Source organism: Peromyscus maniculatus, chromosome 4 (assembly GCF_049852395.1).
Source record: "Peromyscus maniculatus bairdii isolate BWxNUB_F1_BW_parent chromosome 4, HU_Pman_BW_mat_3.1, whole genome shotgun sequence".
NCBI lineage: Eukaryota > Metazoa > Chordata > Mammalia > Rodentia > Cricetidae > Peromyscus > Peromyscus maniculatus.
In genome coordinates, this window is record NC_134855.1 from 21,479,700 (window position 1) to 21,494,478 (window position 14,779).

The following is a 14,779-nucleotide window of genomic DNA, read 5'->3' on the forward strand; positions in this document are numbered from 1 at the left end:
CCAGTCTTAACTAGGGCATTGCTTGATATTTGTGTTTGACAAGTCATTTCAATCTCTGCATTTCTGCTTCTGAATTATAAAAATGAAGTAACCATCAGGCACTCATATAGTTAGGGAGATTTGAAAGGTCTTTTATAAATTCATTCTATTCAGAACCTAGTAGATACTTGTAACTAATAACATAGGACATAGAGATTTGAGAATAGTTCTATGAACTTTATTCACATTTTCAACTACATTGAACCTTTATATCTAAGAAGAGTCTAATTGTTGCCAGCTCTACCAAGGAAGGCATTTGCAAGCATCACAAAAACATCAATAATGTCATTTTCCTTTATAAGGAATGGTAGTCTGGAAGAGAAAACCAAAACCATTGTGGAGGTGGCTGTAGAAGTTGGCTGTCAAACACCAGTGAGTCAGCCAATTCATACTACAGTCAAAGAAATAAATGTTGATAGACAACTTTCCCAAGGAAACATCTACGATCACCTGTCCCTCTGACTGTATTTGAACCTCTAATATCAGGGGAAGCAGATATTGAAACAAAAAGAATGGAATTAACTTAACTGTTGACTCTCTTTTCTATGTTAAGTAAAGTGACATTGAGAGAATTCCCCGTTGTTAAGAATGAATCATAAGCAAGCATTTTTATTTTATTTCTTGTGAAATAAGGTACCATTATATATAACCTTGTAACTATCTGTCCTGTTATCACTTATATTAATTTCTTTTGAAGATTAAGAAACATTTTAAATTAATTTTAGTTTCCTTCTATTTGAAGTAAATGGTTCTTTTCACTACAAATGGAATAAATTTTTCTTAAGGAAGAAAAGTACACTGAAGACATAGTGTTGAAGACTGCACCTAAGCAGTAGCTAAGCTGATCAGCATGGAACGAGCATGTTTAGAAAACATGGGACTTGATACTCTCATACTCTCCATTTTAATAGCCCAGAGTTTCCGGAATATAGGAACATAATGTAGGCAAAAGAACATAGTAACCTGTTATTGATGATTCGACTTCTGATGGCAAAATCAAGACTTTGCTTTAGTTAATATACGTTGTAATACAATAAAGATAAATTGGGTTTTGATTCTTAAAGTGTGAGGTCAGAACCAACATTATCAGCCTTACCTTGTTACTTGTCAGGCATGCAGTTTCTCAACATCTGCCCATATCTGTACAGTGAGAAACTCTGGACAGAAGGACCCAGCAATGTGTTCTTGATCTGCCAGATATTTTTTATGCTCACTGAAGCATCAGAATAAAGGATTTTTGGAAGAACAAATATAATATAGCTGACTGTGAATTTATTAGAAAATTTGTTTCCTATTATTAGCTCTCATGAAAGTAATCTTGAAGATGACCTTAGCCTAATGAGTAGTTATGAATGATTAGAAAGTAAAATAAAATGCAAATTTCACTTTAAAAGAAGTTGTCTCTAGTAGGAAAGAAAATATGGTTAGTGAAAACTTAATTATTCTGAGGTGCTTTGCTATTTTTATGTTGAAGCAAAATAGTGTGTACAAAGCCAATATAACAGACATATAAATCTGCCACTTTCAAGTGCAATGAATTATGGATATCTATTTCCAAATGTTATGGACCAAGCAGCAGTACCTACAGTGTTACCTAGGAAACTGGTGATTTTAGTTGACTCCTTTATATATACTTTATTAATCAGTGTGTAACAAAGTTATTCATTGTTGTAGCAAAATACCAGAGGCAAGCTACTCTGAAGAGAAGACACATACTTATCACACCGTTTTGGAGGTTCAGGAGCCTGCCACCAGCACTGGTTCAGCCATGAGGAGTCACTAGTGACTCTGTCACCTCATTCCAGATGGCAATTGCAGGAAAATGTTCAGCAGCCAGCAAACACAGGGAAAAATAATGAGAGCCTGTCAAGATACCCTAATCCAGTCTGAAGGCAGACTCCTAAAGACCTTTCACTTTTCGTTATCACTCAAAGATCCACAGAGGCATCACCTTCACACCAAGAGTCACATTTAGAAGATATGGGTCCACCGAGAGAACCTACATCTAAACCACAATACACACACCACACCAGATGATAAGGTAAGTGGTTGGCAGGCAGCTATTGTTGACCCAACCAAGGTCAAACTTCTCTTCCCATTGAGAATCCTCTGGCAGAGATTTGGGGATGGGCTCCTACACGCTCAGTGTGAATTGTTAGAGGAATTAGGAAGCCATGTAGATCAGGATAAAGAAGCCATGAGTACTTGAAAGTATAAAATGAGAGGCTTTAGAGGAGTGGGTTCTCAACCTTCCTGACCCTGGAATCCTTTAATATAACCCCACATGTCGTGGTGACCCCCAATCATAAACTTATTTTTGGTGATACTTTTTAACTTCAATTTTGCTCCTGTTGTGAATTGTAATGTAAAAATCTGTGTTTTCGAATTATGTTAGGTGACCTATGAGAAAGGACCATTTGATGCCCAAAGGGGTCATGACACACAAGTTGAGAACAACTGCTTTAGAAGGAGTAAGGACTAAATGAAATAAACATGGAAGTTTGCATTATTTGACTGTGGCTTACTACGGGATATGGAAGAAAACTGGGAAGAGAATGGATGACAGTGGTTCTTCTAGTTTCCAATGTACTCTGATTACAGATGTATTTTCCCTTTTGTTTGTGCCCAGACATTTATCTTCATTTTGGACTTTATTGGTCCAGACTCAGTGTGGCACTTTGTAATGATCAAAGAAGACATCCTTTAAATGATATTTAGGGGATTGGTGTTCAACTTAGTGGTATAGCACTTGCTTAGCAATTATGAGATCATGAGACTGATTCCAAAACAGTAAATAATGTTGAATTTTAAAAATAAGAATATTTAAGGTGCTGAAATGAGTCACATGGGTGGTAGTGGAATATAGCCCAGTGTCCTGACTACAGGCCAGTGTCCCTCAGTACTGCAAACCTTCCCTTCGGGGTCACATACAAGGGTCAGCTGGTTTTTTTGCTGTGAGAGGGAATAGGTGACACCCTGTAAACCCCATGTTAGTGAGAGATCTCTGGGAGGAATGACTAAGTGAACCACTAATGAAATGTTCATTACCAAGTTGACCTGAGAAAAGCATCTGCCTCAGTAGAGGGAAAAGCCACATGATTGATAAACACACCCAGGTAATTGCTGAGATTTGGTTGTTGTCGTCTTATTATTCTAGAATGTGAACTGAAGCAAGTTTTCGGCCACTGGGAATAAAACTCTAGAGATAGTTACTATCAATGAACATCAATAGGAATGTAAAGTATCAATCAAATGTTAAGTCAGTGATTAACAACAATGGCTGGGATTGGTATTTGAGTAGAAAAACACTCTGGTGAAAGAAAAATCTAATCTTACAGCACAAAATGTTTTGCACTTTGTAACAGTAGTTTTCTTCATTTTGTTTTTGTTTTGGTTGTTTGGTTGTTCTTCATTTTTCCTTTATTGAAGGGGAAAAGTACAACCACAGAAACACATTGTGAGACCAACCAACAAAAACCCGAGGTTGCAAATTAGGGTCAAAAAGCCCAGCTTCCATCTCTCAAAAACTCTAAGTTTCATTCCGCCAGGTGAGAAAGGCCTCACGGGCTTCTGGGACAAATGACAGTGCAGCAGAAGATTACAGCAAGCCTTGTGTAGGAGGCAGAGGAAAGAGGGGCAGGGAGGCAGCTAGTGTCCAAGCAGGCCCTGGGCCAGGAGCTTTTAAAACACAAACCATCCTACAACACTGCCAAGCCTGGCTCCAAAAACCAGACAGGGGAGACAGGACGCTGGCGTGCAATAATCCTTCTGTGTGCTGGGAAGATGTGTTCCTCTCATTGGTTTGATGAGAGTCAACTGGCCAATATCTACGCAGGAGGAAGTAAGTCGGAAGAGCCAGCCTGAGAGAATGCTGGGAAGGAGGGTGGAGTCACCAGCCAGATGTAGAGGAAGCAGAAAGAGTAGAAAATGAGCTAACAAGCCTTGAGCCATGTAGCAACATGTACATTAATAAATGTGGGTTAATTTAAGTTGTAAAAGCTATTTAGTATAGTCAGAAGTTTTGTCCCTCATGAGAGACATGAGCTAGGAAGCTGCTTTGGGTTCCATTTTAGAACACTTAAAGCTTTCTCAGGTTTTAGGTGGAAATTTTTGCCCCACGTTGGAATGCCAAATATAAACAGAAGTTTTCCTGTGTCCCACATGGTCCCGTAGCCCAGTGCTATGGGATGTCTTCTGTATGCTGTGAATATGTGTTTCTCTCATTGGTTGATAAATAAAGCTGTTTAGCCAATGGCAAGGCAGAACAAGGTTAGGCTGTACATTCAAATTGAAGAGGGAGCCAAAGAAGGGTGGAGTCCAGAGAGATGGCAGCCCACTGCCCAAAGAGCAACATGATGCTAACAGACTGGTAACACCACGGCCAAGTGGCACCATATAGATTATTAGAAATGGGTTAATTTAACATGAAAGAGCTAGCTAGCTAGAAGCCTGAGCCATAGGCCATACAGTGTGTAATTACTATAAACCTCTGTGTGTTTACTTGGGACTTAGCAGCTGTGGGACCAGGCAGGACACAGAAAAACTGCTGGCTATAATTTAGTAACAAGACTAAGCTATTGGGTGAGCATTTATAGAAAAATGATACTGTGTATAGGGTGTCCCTGGAAGTGCAGGAAGCAACTGGGGTCAAATATTCCATAGGTAGATTTTTCCTAGAAAAGTGAAATAGCACCTATGCACCGATTTAAGCTAGTTTGGATAACTTTTACTAACTCACTCAGAAGTTTTGGTTATCTCTATAGTGTTTACTCTCTATGTCCCTTTCCCATCATACATTCAGGGCGATAAATGCATTTAGATGAGAATATCAACCACTTGGCATACCAACCCAGTATATGCTGCCACAACTGTATCTCAGCACACAACAATTATATTATCTTTGTAAATTAGCAAGAAGGGACATGAATGTTCTTGGGTTTCAGATGATTCTAGAAAGGAACATTTTATCACCTGCAAAACCGAAGGATTGCTTATACATACTGAAGAAAGTAGGAATTCTTTAACCAAATTGAACAATGCATAACCCAGGCTAGAGTTCCTGGGAAAGTGACCATGAACTGAGCTGCTATGCACCCTCTCAGAATGCCAGCACACTTGAAAGTCTCCTACTGTCTTCAGATATTCAGTTTCCTGGGTGATATGTAAAATCATTTCTCCCAAGGTTGTTCCTAATGTACCATGACTCAGTCCTGAACCAAGGCTCACGCCCTCTTTCCAAATCTCTCAGTGGTTGAAAAAGAACTACAGCATCAAAGCAGTCCAAGAGTCAATGTGTGCACATATGACAGCCATGAGCATCCTGGATACTAAGAACTGGTCCAGACAGGACCATCCATAGAGCAGGGCTGATTCCGTCAGGTCCTCCGCAAAGCAGCTCACTCTTCCTAGTTTCTTTCATTTTCCTTTCTGCCCTTGATGATCATTTTAAACTCATTTCACCAGAAAAAAAGCGTGGGCAGGAGCATCATCCTAACCGTCAGCGACTAGATACTCCCAGAGGAATCTACCTTCTGTTTGTTGGTAGATGAATGATTCTCACAGAAGACTGTGTGAACTACAGTGCAAGCCCAAAGGAAATTGCAATCTTATTGATAAGCCAACCGGAAATTTTGGCTTTGCAAACAATATGGCAATTTCTATTTAGAGATTTTAACATCACAACAATGATCACTTTACTATTTCTCTTCCCGAAGAGGCAGTCTCATGTATAGCACAATAATGTATATTTTGTACATTCGGATTTGTAGTTTTTTTCTTGAACTAAGAGCTATAATATTTTATCACACTCATGTTACTCTTTCTGTGTGTATGTATTAATTCGTTTTTCCCTTTTAAATTTTTTTTATTCATTTTATGTACCAAGCTCAGATCCCCTCTCATCCCTCCTCCTGCTCCCCCCGCACCTTCCACCCCATCACTCATTGCCTCCTCCAAAGCTAAGCCTGGTATATTCAGTTGAGGCAGGGCCATGCCCCTCCCTGCTTTATCAGGGGTGAACACCTAATTTTTAACAAAGAAGCCAAAACTGTACAATGAAAAAAAGAAAGCATTTTCAACAAATGGTATATTCTCTCTTTTTTTTTAATTTGAGGAATTTTTTAATGTACATATGCAATCTAGGACTATCTACATCTGTACTCTAAGCTATACAGATAAGATGTTAGAAAACTCATTGTTTCTTCAATTTGTTTTAAGCTTTCTGTCTATGTTTTTTTTATTAAGATTTTTTTTTCACTTTACACACAATCAGAGATCCCCCTCTTCCCTCCTCCAGCCTTGGTGTATTAACTCTTAACATAGCAAACTGCAAACAATGGAGCTGTACCGAACATCCTACAGATTTCCTTTCCCATCTTGCTGGAATTAGAGTTTAGGAGGTTAACAAGATCAGTTTAGCAATCGCTGATCAATCCACAGTCTCTTTTGAATGACAAAAAAAAAAAAGCAGAAACGTTTGTAAAGTAAAACAGAAACCTTTCTATTATATAATCTCCATAGTGATTATTAAGTGACAAGCATACTATAGTAATGACCATGTTGATGTTTGGCCCATTTCTGTCATGATTATCCAAAATCTTCAGTTTGTAGTTATTCATATAGTATGTACTCCCCATTTTGTAGTAAAATTTATTATACTTTTCCACAGTTTTATTGAGAAAATTTTAGACTTAAAACAGAGTTACAAAATACTGCCAAAGTATTTCTGTTCCCTTTCCTTATTTTGTTAATTATATTACAAAGAAGTATAGCAAGTGGTTTATGAGAAATTAATCTTAGCTCAATAATATGAATTAATACCCAGAACTTAGTCAGGTTGCAAGAGTTGTTATACTTTGTTCTTTCAGTAACATCATTGGGGTGCTGGCTTTGATTCTCTTCTTGATGGACTTAGAACCATACTGGGAGCACATCTGTAAGAATACCTGTGGGAACATTGCCACAGGAAATTAACTAAGGGCAGCGACCTATCCTTTCCAAAGGACAGCGATGGCATAAAGTGGTCTGTAGAAAAGCCTTGTCTCCTGCCAACCTTCAGTCCTCTTCCAAGTGTCTCTGTCTCAGAGGCATCCATCATGCAGTAACTGATACTCAGATATAAATCCCTGTTGTGTAAGCCAATGTGATGAAACTGTTTTTTATAATAAATACATTCCTCTAGAGAATGTTGCCTAAATATATAATTTTAAAAATAATGTGATTCAGGAAGTAACTCAGATAAGAACTGGTGGTTAAGTTCAAAGTGTTGAAGTATATTCTATCTAGTAAGCATTACATTTCATAAGTCTCACAGAATCTTTGAAAAATATTATTTTGTTGCATCTTCATAATCTTGATACTTCTGAAGCATGTGGTTAGTGAAATTTTCAAATGTGCCTCATTCTGCTTTGGTTTTGATTTGGGTTTTGTTTTTTCCCATACATTCAGCACAGAGATTCCTGGAAAGTACACCACAGGATTCTGTGCCTTCTACACAGAGGATGTGCCTGACATGCTACCACAATTTGTACATGTGTCTGTTTTCACATATGTTCATTGTGATGCCCACCTTGGGAATTCACTATAGCAAAGCTACTTTTTCTTTTGCTACTTGAGGCTTTGTGAACATCCTGTTTCTGCTTCAAGTTTCACCTACTGATTTTAGTGAGCATCTGTTAAACTTGCATAATGTAAATATAATTATGATTACTAATAGTTCTCTTATAGCCCCATTATTTCATCTATATATTTTAATTAGTATACTTCACTGGAGAGGGGATATTTCTTTGTTCAATTAAGTTATTATGTTCCTAATTATTATGTATTAATTTTTATTTGCCAATTTGTTTATTGTTTGCTGAGGCCTTTTGTAATGTCCCTGTCATTTACTTCATTTTGTTTTCCATTCCTACATCTTTCTACTCTAGATGGAATCAATCAGTACTCAAGAACTCTCTACCTTATATGAAGAGAATGGTGTTTCAGAAACCAGTGTCCAGGAGGAGCTTATTGTTTTCATTGCTATTACCAATGATTTTGTTACAGAATTTCAATTAAAATTGTATTATTTGGCAACCATTCCTGAAAACTTGATTTGTCATCTTAAATCTTGAGTATAGGCAGTTTCTAATCCAGTACTTTCTGCTGGGTGTCACTGGGCACTGCATAGTGATGAAATTCCATTGTCTAATAGAGCACAAAATATGTAGACATTCTAACTAGACATTCACAATGTATTCTAAGGAAGAAAGCTTCTAAGACTTTAAAATGAAAATAAATTTACTTGCCCATGCTAATTCAAAGTCATTCAAAAATTAGCTTCAAAAGCACTCTCCACTCTTGTTTCAAAACATTGACCAAATCAAGTAGAAGGATGAAGATAGTTTGAAAATCAGATTAGGAAATGTCACTTTAAACAACATGTCCTATGCTAATCATCTAAAAGTCATCAATAGTCAGTGAGCTATTGGATATAAGCTACCTCACTTCTTACTCTTTGGGCTGAGAACCTAACACAGTTGTCAATACTTCCATCAAAAGCTCACTGAAAGCTAGTAATGGACTACTAATTCCCTGAAGCCACTCTCAAATCACCCTGGCTCTCTGTCTCTCTCCTCCCTGGCTCTTGCTCTGATGTACAGGAAACATAAATACATTGACACATTGTTTAGTCCTCAGTTATAAAACACCCTGACTTGCAGACAGTTATCTTCTTTGAATCTGGGCCCCACATTTATGGTTTCATCTAATTTATTTTGCAAGGAGGGGACAGAAGCATTTTAAAACCAGCATTCAGAATTCATGAAATAGGAATCCACTCAACAAATGAATTCAGTGGAAAATAAATATAATTTTCAAACATAAAGCCTTTAGGGATTTTTTTTTTTGTCTTTTGAAAACATCGCTTACAAGCTTTGATTTATTGATCTTAATTCATAAAGAACATTCATCTTCTGCTTTTAATTTGTTCTTCTAGGTAACTGGAGCCACCTAAGATTGCAACACATTTAATTTTTAGATCCAAAGTATATTGATATTATCACTTGTTAAAATACACGATAAAGTCACAGTGAAACATTCATTAATTAGTTATAGTAAAGATCTCAAATCCATCCTGTAATATTTCTGTATTAACTGAAAAACTAAGATGTGGAAAATATTCTATATGCAAGATTGTCAGCACACACTTATGTTTTCATTGGTGATGAAATAGCTTCTCTGAAAATTGCTCATTTATGATTTCCAGTTTGTATGTGAAAAAATTCAAATACATTAATCATTTCAACTTATCACAAGTAAGCTGATAAAAAACAGAAAAGCCACCAAATGTCCTACTTGGATCTATATACAGATATGAAGATTATATGATAAGGGAAGATGAGATAAAACATAAATTCTTTATTTGATCTATCAGACAATACTTTGAACAAAGTAATTATGTCAAAATAATTTATTGTATACCTTCTTATATTTGAAAATGTGTGTATATATAGACAATGTATGCTTATAGACAAGTCAATGGCACCAGTCCATAGAGGCTGGGGGGAGGGTGTGAAAACGCTTTGTGGTTACAGGGCACTCTGCTTCTCAAGAGTTGTGTGGTAATGCTTGGTAGTGGAGCAAAATTCAGGACTAAAGCTAAAAAGAAAATCTTTCCTATATTAAGGGAAATGTGGAATCCAATACAATGTTTAATTAAAGCCACAAAAGGCTGAAAAAGTATAGAAGAAAAAAGTCAGAGTGAAGAAGAAAGGCAACAAACAAAAAGGCAGTTAGTCTAGTGTAATGATTGTGGATGTTAGTACCGCTCTATCAGAAATGGCACAGCATCAGGCCGGTGCTGCCGAAGAATTTTGATTGAACAATATTCTACTTCTACAGGCATTCCATCTAGTAACAAGAAATTAAACGTTCTCCTTCACGACACATTATCTCTTCATGAAGACAGACAACTTTCAAAGCCATAGAAATCACTTCACTAAACTTAGAAGGCTAGAGGGCACACAAAAGACTGCTCTTTGATTACACAGGAATGTGGTAGAAATTGAAAGTGAAGGATTCACATACATTGGACAATACACTTCTTAATAACCTGTGGGTCACATTAAAAATCTCAAAAGAAATAATAAAACATATATTTTGAATGAAATGGTAGTGCAATTACAACTTCCAGAAATTTCTGGGCTTCTGTGAAAGCAATCATTAGTAAGAAATTTATACCACTGAGTGGTTAACGTTTGAAAATAAGAAAGAAAATCAATAATCTAAGCTTCTAATTTAAGGTAAAAAGGAGAAAATAAAAGCAAATTAAACTCCCAGGAAACTAAAGAACAATGTAATAAAGGTTATGGCAGAAATCATAGTCATCGCAGACAGGGCTGACAACCAGAACTTGGTCTAACAAGCTGAGTTCTTGAAACTTAGAATGGACCCATTTGCATGGTGATGAAAAAATGTGTGACTGTTCAGCTACGAGATGAGGAGGTGGCTAGGTCTGCTGTCAGAACCCAAGCCTGGTGTCTATTTCTCCTCTTGGCTTGCTCTGAGTATAACCTTATTCTCATCTGTGGATTGTAATAATATCTTACCAATAGGACCTATATCTCCACCCCAGACTTTCTTTAACTCCAGACTCTAGGCACAAGCAGCCCTTCATTCTGCACCTGAGTGTTCCTAGACTTTTAAAAATTTTGCCCCAAAGTGATCGCTTAACCTCTCTCTCCTCTTTTCCTAATCAGAACTTTGAGGTACGGGATCAGACTGAAGAGAAAAGGCAGGAACAACTGCGGGGTGTGGAGGAATTTCTGAGTGAGTCAAGTCCTGAGAGAGTATGTGCTATTGATATTGGGTACACCCATTGTAAAGACTCCAAGGACTCAGACCCATGGGTAAAATACAAAGCCTACCCACTGAGTAAGCCTCAGAGGGACGGCAAAGCCTTTCTCCAGTTCATGTGTTAACATTGATAGTGTGTGCAGAAAATGTGCACCATAGCTTTTTCTCTTCCTCAAGATGTTTATTGAATGAAAGCTATTCCCCTAGAGACTGATCCTACCTAGATAATTAAGTATATCTCCGTATTAAGATGTATATCTTATATCTACACACACACACACACACACACACACACACACACACACACACACACACTAGATAGATAGATAGATAGATAGATAGATTGTGTGTGTGTATGTGTGCGTTTGTTTGTTTGTTTACTTGCTTCAGCTGTATGCAATAGCCCTGTCTGTCTGTTCAACCATACATAATAAACATCCTGACCTTTGGAGCGATGTAGGTTCTCCAACAGAGAGTCCAGTCCACCCAATCCCAGCTTTTCTACGTGTCTGTTTGTCCTTTCTTCATTTCTTTGCTATCCCAACCAGGTCTGTCCCTGGAGCTGTGCTGGACAAGACAAACATGTTAGCACATCTGGATGTTTTCAACCTAATGAGTTACTGCAATCATTTATTACTTAATATATGCCAGGAGCTCTTTTAAATGTTTGATGAAAATCATCTTTTAAGGTCAAACAACAATAGGAGCTAACAACCAAATTCCTTGTAGCATATTGATGGAAATTTGATGTTTGAAATGTATTATAATCCCCTAATTATTCTAAGAAAAATTGGTTAAGAAATCAGGGCAACTGTTGTACTTTTATGATTCTCCTTTTAGAAGTAAAATTTAGATAACCACAGGATGGTTAAAATGAATCACAGGCAAAGGATGATTTCTCAAACAAAGTATAAGAATAAACCTATAATTCACAGATCATAGCTGTGGCTTTGTTTTAAGTATGGCTTCAAGACCTGGTTTGCTAATAATGCTGAGTTCTTCACATTGATAACATAAACATTATTAAGTCTGTAGTGATTGTGCATCTTATATAAATCCTATCAATGATACTCAAGATATAACAAGTTTTTCAACAGACTGTGTCCTTAAATTGGTAATTTTGAAATCAGAGTGTGTAGTGCTATTATGCTTTCTAAGAGAATGGAATATTAGGCTATTTAAATACAACTCAATAGTATTTATAGGTGATTTTCTGTGTTTCAATACTTGCTTTAGCCTACAGTTGTTTGCAAAACTCTTCACAAGACATGTAAAGAGAAGCAGATGTGAATATTTGTCAGAAAGTATTTTAATATAAATTCAAAACATTCAAATCCTGAGGGAACAAAAGCAATATTCACTTCTACAGTGAACTAAAGTCATGTGGGTGGCACAGAAGAGCTTGTGCTTACAGATAATCACTAAGGGATCCAGGGTTGTTAAACACACAGAGTTGTCTCTTCTAAGGGAGAGATGTATAACCCCTTTTCTGCCCAGAAGGCTGGGAGCAGATGTGTTTAATAACCTGGTGACCTTTGCACTGTTTGTGTGATCAAAACCACACTAGATCCTCTCCAAGACCCTAATTATGAGCTTGTCAATCTATAGAATCCATCTTTCTGGAAGATGTCACATGTACTTTACAAAAAGTATGATGTAGTTACTCCTTAAAGTTTATCATGCACATGGGATTGAGTTGTTAACCACCACAACATTTTTTCACCAAATTGTTCTGTGCTTAAATATGCCTAAAACAAACTACCTAGGGTCAGACTCTCAAAGTTTGAACCAACACTGGCTACAGAGTCATGTTAAACTGAATTATGTTCTTGCTTCTCATGGATCATTACTTAGCTGACCATGGTTGTCACAGAGACCCTGTGATGTCAGATGCATATAAATGGTAACATGACATAACATAGTCTCACATACAAATTAAAGATAAAATAATATTTGCTACTATGAAATCTCATAGTTATTTACAAACAGTAATAAAGATAGACTGACAGTATTTTCAGTAACCTCTTATTTTCAAATTCTGAATATTAATAGTTTAAAAGAGTTTGGAAATACTACTATTCTCATGTTATGGGAACATTCTCACAGAATGGACACATTTCCTATCCAGGATCAAACAATACTGAGATAGCAGTAAAAGTGAGCTGCTTGGCTAGGTTTCCAGTACCAGGTATGGTTTTCCCCTTGTTGAATGGGTCTTAAGGCCAATGAGAAAGCTATTCATTACCACCAAGATAAATATATCACTAATGCACCCTTCGTGTCTTTTTTTTCCATTCTGGTTATTGTTGTGGTCCACAGGCATATCATGGCTGGTTGGTTGTTTCCTTCTTTTAGAAGTATTCATGGTGCATTATAGTACCATGAAAGCTAGTCCTCAGGGAGGAATCATTCATGTCAATTCTATCTTAGGGGCCCTATATCTGAAGTGCATGCCAACTACTCAGAGTTAGTAAAGTCATGGGTCTTGGAGGAGAACATACAACCACTACTTTATTGAATCAACATAAACAATAACTAGATTCTAAACACATGCAATTATACCCACAGTTAAGTGTAGTCCTCATCCCTCATCGAGGAAATTTCTCTTTGCAATATACCGAGACCATTACAGAAAATTAAACAAAATACGAAGTTGTAGAGTTCAACTCCCAATATATACCTCTACAAAACACCCCACACCTAAGGTTCAGGGAACATGGCAAAAGAGGGTGTGGGAGAATTGTAAGAGTCAAAAGATCAGGGAGTTTGCTGTGTGTCTACTACTAAGATCAGAAGTTACACCCCTAAAGTCTCACCAATCCAGTGTGACAGCCTAAACATGAGCCGAACAAGGTCAACAATAGAGGCAAAGTGGGCAGGAAAAAGACCACAAATCCTCAAAGACTACACAAAGCTAAGGGAACCAAGAAATGCTGAGAGCTGAGGAAATAGACTTTCCCAGGAAAGAGGACACCAATTGATTATCTAATAACAAACATACATATAAGTAACATTATATGGATTCAACTGGTTATACTTGTGAATATATGTGTATATACATATATGCAAATAAGAACAATCAAAAAAGATACCATGAATTTGAAAGAAAGCATAGAGGGGTGTATGGTAGGAATCGGGGATGGAAAGGGGAGGTAGAAATGATGTAATCACATTATAATCTCTAAATAAAGAAGTAGTAAATAATAAAATTTAAAAAATGAGCTACTTGCTGCCAGAGGATAACACTTGGAATCAACTATAGTTTCTCAAGAGTCAACACTTGTCTTAAAGGGCAGCCCTTTACCCTGATAGGGCCATCACTCCAAAGCTGCTATGTAATAAGCTATGCACTTCTAGCCAGTAACCAATTTGTAAGACATATTCTTGAAACCCATTTAACTCAGGTCCTAATGTTAAATTATCTTTGTCAGTCATTTCTGTCCTGAGAAAATACTAGGACACTGCCAAGGTGATGTTCTCCCTATGGTAACAAGTCTACTAGACTAAACTTTGTCTATACAAAAACATTGTTTCCTATTGGTCTATTGGTCTATTGGATGTCAGAAGTTGATTGCTATATAATATCCATATAAGCATTTAGAAAGAGCTATACCATCTTCCTGCTATTGACAAGTATATTAATGATAAAGAGATGGAACACCTTGTCTCATGTCTCACAGGTAATAAGCACAAGGACCTGGTTTCTGAGTGGTCACCATCTTCCTATGATTCTCTATCTAATCCTCTGAGACAATTAAACTTTTTCTAAAACTATAGATGTGTTTCATCAGTCTTCTGCAACACTTTCTTTCTGATTGACACTATTATCATCTTATACTTGAATCAGTGTAATTGTCTGTGAGCTGCTCTTACTTCTGATTTTACCCCTCTTACAATCATTCGCCAG

The 14,779-nt window shown here is 37.0% G+C and overlaps 1 protein-coding gene and 1 pseudogene across 3 annotated transcripts in view; both read left to right on the forward strand.

The window, feature by feature from the left end:
- LOC102917208 (sperm motility kinase X-like) overlaps positions 1-8,114 on the forward strand; it is a 54,935-nt gene extending 46,821 nt beyond the window's left edge. For both annotated transcript variants that reach the window (XM_076569369.1, XM_076569368.1), the window contains 2 exons: positions 1,714-2,080; positions 7,965-8,114. The gene's annotated coding sequence lies outside the window, so the exon portion shown is untranslated. The remainder of the gene's footprint in view (positions 1-1,713; positions 2,081-7,964) is intronic.
- Positions 1-14,779, forward strand: part of LOC102925376 (sperm motility kinase X pseudogene) — a 754,818-nt pseudogene that overhangs the window by 46,787 nt on the left and 693,252 nt on the right. The window lies entirely within an intron of this gene.